We start from the raw sequence: 7,364 nt of genomic DNA on the forward strand, positions 1-7,364 counted from the left end.
CTCTAGATCACCTTCACTCCACACACAGAGACGCATACATAGTTCTCCCTGGCACACCATTTAAATATGACCGTAACTGTATCAATTAAATGTATTTATAAAGCCCTTTTTACATCCGCCGCTGTCACATAGGGCTGTACAGAAACCCAGCCTAAAACCCCAAACAGCAAGCAATGCAGATGTAGAAGCACAAGAAATAAAAAAATAAAAAACTTCCTAGAAATGCCAGACCCTAGGAAGAAACCTAGAGAGGAACCAGGCTCTGAGGGGTGGCCATTCCTCTTCTGGCTGTGCTGGGTGAAGATTATAACAGAACATGGCCAAGATGTTCAAACGTTCATAGATGACAAGCAGGGTCAGATAATAATAATCACAGTGGTTGTAGAGGGTGCAACATGACAGCACCTCAGGAGTAAATGTCAGTTGGCTTTTCATAGCTGATCATTCAGAGTTTGAGATAGCGGGTGCGGAAGACAGAGAGTCCAAAACAGCAGGTCCGGGACAAGGTAGCACATCCAGTGAACAGGTCAGGGTTCCATAGCCGCAGGCAGAACAGTAGAAACTGAAGCAGCAGCATGACCAGGTGGAATGGGGACAGCAAAGATGCATCAGGCCAGGTAGTCTTGAGGTATGGTCCTAGGGCTCATGTCCTCCGAGAGAGAGAGAGAGAGAGAGAAAGAAAGAAAGAAAGAATTAGAGAGAGCTTACTAAAATTCATACAGGACACTGGGTGAGACAGGAGAAATACTCCAGATATAGCAGACTGACCCTAGCCCCCCGAAACTATTTCAGCATAAATACTGGAGGCTGAGACAGGAGCGGTATCATCCTGATTCCTCCTTACAAGCAAAAACTCAAACAGGAAGTACCAGCTACACCCTCAATGCGGAAGTGTTCCAATGAAGCGGATGTTAAGCTACACGACTGTTTCACTAGCACCGACTGGACCAAGACAGAATCCTACTACACCGGTTCTGATGCTCGGCGAATGTGGCAGGACTTGCAAACTATCACAGATTACAAAGGGAAACCCAGCTGTTAGCTGTCCGGTGATGCAAGCCTACCAGATGATCTAAATACCTTCTATGCTCGAGTGTGATGTTAGGCCACTAGAACAATGGACCTACTCAATAACACTATCATGGGAGGGCATTCTAGCCATCTTTTCATTTGAGTGTAAATAATGAATGAAAGATCACTAAAAAAAGACTACGTTGATGTGTTTGTTATATGTTTTTCATAGATGTTTTTAATGAGGTGAAGATACTGTGTTGTGATAGAAGCCCGAATGGTTGACACCTGCATTGCTTGCTGTTTGGGGTTTTAGGCTGGGTTTCTGTACAGCACTTTGAGATACCAGCTGATGTACGAAGGGCTATATAAATACATTTGATTTGATTTTGATTTGATTTGATTTGACAATGTCATAGCATGCAAATTCCAAAATGGTCACAAATTTGAGTATCTTAGACAACTGTAGCTGAAGTGATAAATAATAAGTGAAACCTTGCTTCAAAAATGTGTCCTCAATTTGTACAAATCTAAACGATGAGATTCTACCTGTAGGACAATTCTGAAACTCTGAACTGTACAAGATACACGTAAAGACCACAGTCATGCCTGAGTGAGGCGTAAACAAATATTATGCAGTCCAATTCGACCAATCACCTGTAACTTCATTGTTGAAGCGTTGTCTACATGGGTGGACTCTTTCCACTCAAGACCCAAGTTGTGAAGAGCTGACAACTTTAAAGATGATCGCACTGTGTCTGATATTTCCACTTCTCCTAGAGATGGGTAAGTCAATATTTTACATTTCTCTGCTTATGTGATGTCCAAACTTGATTTGGAGACACAAGGTATCCAATTATTGTTCTACAGACATTTTGACAATCCAAGGTTGTAATTGAGATATGTAACAGCTAATATATAATAATGTTCTCTAGTTCATGGACTAGCTTGGACTGAGTCCTCATCCATCAGTCAGAAGAATGGTCTCATGTCAGCCAACGTTGGAGACACAGTGGTTTTGCTCTGCTTCAACAAAGGCGACGTGGGAATAATGTTCTCCTGGTACAAGCAAAGTTTTGGAAATATTCCTCAGCTCATCTCGACAATCTATAAGTATGACAGGAATGCAACATTTTACCATGAGTTTAAGGATAACCCTCGCTTCTCAGTAGAAGGTGGCCAAGGAAAAAATCACCTAATGATAGCAGATGTGGAACTCTCTGATACAGGCACATACTATTGTGGAAGTGCTTTTGGAAACAATGTGGAGTTTGGACAAGGATTCATTCTCATCATAAAAAGTAAAGAGAAAGTTATTATTATGATGATTTTTTTTGTAAATCTGAATTTACTTGTATACAGTGTAAATATGATGCATTCACTGGATAAGATGCGATCTTCATTGAATCAATTTTGATTTATAAAACTTGCCATAGGGATACGCTAGAGAGATGAAATGTGTTTATTGACCTTCTTGTCAGGTTCCGGGTCCAGAAATATGCCTGTTATGCATCAGTCTGTGTCTGAGTCAGTCCAGCCAGGAGATTCTGTGACTCTGAACTGTACAATACACACAGAGACCTGTGCAGGAGAACACAGTGTCTATTGGTTCAGACATGGCTCAGGAGAATCCCATCCAGGAATCATTTACACCCATGGAGACAGGAGTGATCAGTGTGAGAAGAACCCTGAGGCTGGGTCTCCTACACAGAGTTGTGTCTACAACCTCCCCAAGAGGAACCTCAGCCTCCTTATGCTGGGACTTACTACTGTGCTGTGGCCTCATGTGGGGAGATACTGTTTGGGAACGGGACCAAGCTGGATGTTGTCCGTAAGTGATAATTCTGATATGTTCTGATATTATTTCATGGTGCTATGAAGAAACTCAATGCCTGGTGGAGCAAAATGTCCTGAATCTCCTCTATTACTGTCTGTATTTCTACAGATGGTTGTAAGGAGGACCGTGTTCTCTTGGTGTACTGTCTGGGTGCAGCGTTGGGTCTGTGTTTCATCATCATCATTGTCCTTGGTTGTGTTTTGTATAAGATCAGCAGTAGAGAATGTGAACAGTGCAGAGGTAAGTTTTATCAATGTGCAATATGCTGAAACTGTTGGTACAGGGAACATGACATGTTTTTGATCATAAAACTTTTGATTATAATTATGATGTTGATGATGATGATGATGATGATGATGATGTTGATGATGATGATGTTGCTGATGATGTTGTTGTTGTTGATGATGATGATGTTTTTGTTGTTGTTATTGTTGATGATGATGATATTGTTTGATTAAAAGGGGCGCCCCCTCAGCCAAGTACTCCGGCAGTCCCCAGTCATAACCAGGTACACACACCTTGCATTTTTTGAGCTGTTGCTGAATCAATGTTTTTTTTTATTCAATCAAAATATGAACATTTACACTTTGGTATTGTGTGATTTTCTCTCAGATTTTGCCCTTGCTCTTAAATTTCTACAGCGGTTTCACTGGTGGGTTTGCAGGGAAGAACAATGACACCACAACTGATTTTGGGCAACAACATCAGAGTTGATTGAGGTTTATGCTCAATGTAACATTAGCTCATCCTGATGACAATATGTGCATATATGCATGCATGGAGTCCATTCTATTGACTAACTCTTTCAGTCATCTCTCCTTCGTAAGCTGTATCCTGTATCACATCTCTCTGTGATGTTCTGAATGCCCCTAAATAGATTTTCCACTCATGTAAACTCATCTCTAACCCCCAGCAATGACTGTCAGCCCTCATCACACGCTCTCTACACACAACTCGGTGCATTGTAACCACAACACACCCGTATCACCGAGGGCCCATTTCAGACTTAGGCAATACATGCCGTTCCTACGCACTCCTTTCCTGCACACTTCTCAGTAGTTGCTATTCAGACTTACTTTATGCAGGTGTGTAACGGGCTTTGCAGGCGTGGTTCCCTTGCATGCGCTGAATAAATTAAATGAAACTGCTGAAAACCCTCCCACTTACTGACCAGCTGATTTTCTAATGGAGTTTCCATTCAATCAGGTATTAAGTACATTTGTTTAAAACTATCCCTACATTTGGTGTACCTTTAATTTGAATTTCTCGCCAGTCTCACTAGAATATAGAGAGGGAACTGTTCATAATATTAGGGTGTAACACGATACAAATGGTAAAAGATACAGTGAACAATTTGGGCATATAATTAAAACATTATAGAATTATAGTTATAAGGCCAGAATTTCACTGTGGAAAAGGTGATATGTTGATATGCTTCAGTTTGCTGCTATGTGACTGGTTTCATATTTGTCTCAAGCGATCATAAGGTAAAATAGATATAAAACAATGGTAATGTATATTTACAATCCCTTCATCCCAAAATATTACTAATTTATCTTGCTCTTATCAACAGCCTTTATCAATTTGTAAATTACAGTATATATAAAACTGTATTTCTATCAGAAAAAAGAAAGTAGTTGTTGTTCCACTTGGAACTGAGGTTGCTGGACCTTTATAAAACTTTTCATTGTGCATAAAGTTGGTGATATTATGAGGTCAGAATATGGCGTGTCTGTAGACACACCTTCATTTCTTTGAACTCCACCCAAAACGAATAGTTAATAGCATTAATAGCATGCTTTTCTCAAGCTTAAATTCAAAGTCAGAATAAGCTTAGAGAGAAAGGTGCATAAAAAAGAAATTATGTTCCATTCATGCGATCTTAGGTTGGGCCGGAATCGGCCCCTAAGATCACAACTCTCTTTTACTGAGAAAAGACTGAAATAAAAACAAACTTCTTATCTGAGTACATTTTCAACATATTTTGTATTGTTGAGAGACTGGTTTCAAATATGACAATGTGCACATTGTGACTGAGCAGTTTTAACAAAACTGCACGTAACCTTGCGGTTAAATGCGTTGAGCGTTGGGCCAGTTACCAAGCCAACTATTTGAAAACATCTGTTGATGTGCCCTTGAAGCCCTAATTGCTCCTGTAAGTCATTCTGAATAATAGCGTCTGCTAAATTACTCACATGTAAAATGTTAACTATTGACAAAATGTGAATATATAAGTCCACCATGCAGGACTGCAATTCATATATCTTTCAATAGGGGGCAGCAGTGCATATACAAGTCCCTGTCACTGTTTTACCAGTAGATTCACAGCAACTTTAAGAAGTTGTCAAAAGGTTCAAATTGTTCACTAATTTGATGAAGTATCTTTGAAAACTTGCTTTCCTGTGATGGTTCATGTGCATAGTCGAAATAGCTGTCAAACAAATGCAAATGACCAACAAAGATGTATGTTAGACTCTATAACATGGGTGATATAGTGATTACATTGTTATTACACATCTATAACATGTTATAAACCCATTTCAGCGTCATAAAATCACATGCATCAAACAGCATAGGGTGTCATCATCACTAGATTATTACTACTAACATCAGCTAATTCATTAAAAGTTTAGTAACTAGGAGTCACAAATACCCAAAATAAAATTGGTAGCAGAATGATCTGTACATGACAAAGATAATGACTTGTGTTGACGTGTACATTTGTATTGAGTTCCAGGGAGGAGTTGAATAAGAATGGGAGACAATCTATTTATTCACGCCATCTCTCCTCTGTAATGTGTTGTCCTCTTTTAGTAGTGTTGATAGCTTGTCACTTACAACCACCCCAACACAGTGAACAAGTTCAGAGGCCCTCTGCGGTCTTCTTTTAGCACAAAACAAGGTCGTATCTATGCTTTGGTCAGGTGGGTCTGCTGGCTTTGTGCACACAGGACCCTCCTACCTGCTCTCTGTGTCTCTGTGTCTCTATGTGGTTTTCAGCAGGATGTCTCTGTGGTGTCACTGTTGTTCTCATAATCTCCTCCGCTTCACTTCTCACAATTTCTACACAGGCTTTGCCAAAGACCGCTTGCAGCCATAGCAAATTAACTCTTTATAAACTGACCCTGATATACAGTATATATATATATACAGTATTTAGTTACCTTATATCAGTTACAAACCACAAAGAACTGCTGATTAACCCTATTTGAACTCTCTGAGTTAACAGTCTCATGTGTGATACCATCTATTCTAGATCTATGGACAAAGGGGAGGGGACAGTTTATGATGATGTCATCTGAGAACTTTCAGTATATTCACAATCAGACAATCGTTATAAGACTACTGCAGGATGCTCTGTCAGAGACCAATAGAGGAGGATCCTCATTCTGATAGATGTATGAGAATCAAATCTAATTTTAAAACACTAAACAGAGAGTGAAACAGACTAGATGAAGTGTGTCATGTAAGGGTTGGCTGGTTGACTGGTTGACTGGTGTCCAATCAGACATGCACTCTCGGGTGTTACACATTAGTCAGTGCATGTCTCTGTGAAGGATATAGAGGGAATGAGACTGACATACAATGTACTTGTTTCATTCTGTGGGTGTTTTCCCATATGTACTCTGCGACCCCCCTTCACCTTTATACTGTACATGACAAGGCATGCTCTAGACACAACAGACCTTCTATGGGTCACCTGGAGTACTATAACTGTCTTAATAAATTGACCAGCTGGACCAAAAAAATATTTATTTTCTTTCAAAAACTTTAGTTACAAAATACTGTACACTTATAAGGGACACAGTTGAGTGGCACTACTGAGGTTAATTAAAGGATATGGGCTAACACATAAAAAAGGGCAAAAAATTTAGCCTTTACATATTTAAAAGGGCATTGACAACCAACAAAGGTCTGAATTTAATAGACCATGCTATAATTCCACATCTGGTAATACATTATGTCATGTTGGAGGCCTAAGATGAAAACCAAGAGACAAAATTGGAGATTGTATATGCTGTGGGGGAGAAACTTCACTTGGGCTTGGGCTAGGCTGGGTTGGGATGGGCTCAGTACCAGGCACTAGAGAGGGGAATAGGATCCTTTACTGTTTGTCCAAACATCAAAAGAAAATTGGTCTTAATAAATTTAATTTCCCAGATAAATAAGCAGATTACCAAGCCACGATTTTGTCGGCTTGATCTAATAACTCTGACTTGATTGTCTTCTTTAAAAGTCTGTCTGGGCTTCTCAAACTATGGTAAATACACTTGCTAAACAGTAGCTTTTATTCCTGTTCAGACAGCCAATAGAGTCTCTCAGTTCAGTGTTCCCTCCTACTGTATGACGGCTACATGTAAAGTGTCATCATAAAAGAGGTTTCCTGTTGTCAAACCTTCACACGATACAATGCAGAAAGGTTTGACATTACAATGAAGATCAGACATTGGTCAATGTTTTTGTTTTACACCAACTTCAGTAAGTACACATTTTGAATGATGCTTTTTCAAATAAT

At 39.6% G+C, this 7,364-nt stretch overlaps 1 pseudogene; it reads left to right on the forward strand.

The window, feature by feature from the left end:
• The first annotated feature begins 1,646 nt into the window (after positions 1–1,646).
• LOC110532963 lies at positions 1,647–5,884 on the forward strand (annotated as a pseudogene).
• Positions 5,885–7,364: the final 1,480 nt, after the last annotated feature.

The sequence above is a fragment of the Oncorhynchus mykiss genome, chromosome 9 (assembly GCF_013265735.2).
Source record: "Oncorhynchus mykiss isolate Arlee chromosome 9, USDA_OmykA_1.1, whole genome shotgun sequence".
NCBI classification, from domain to species: Eukaryota; Metazoa; Chordata; class Actinopteri; order Salmoniformes; family Salmonidae; genus Oncorhynchus; species Oncorhynchus mykiss.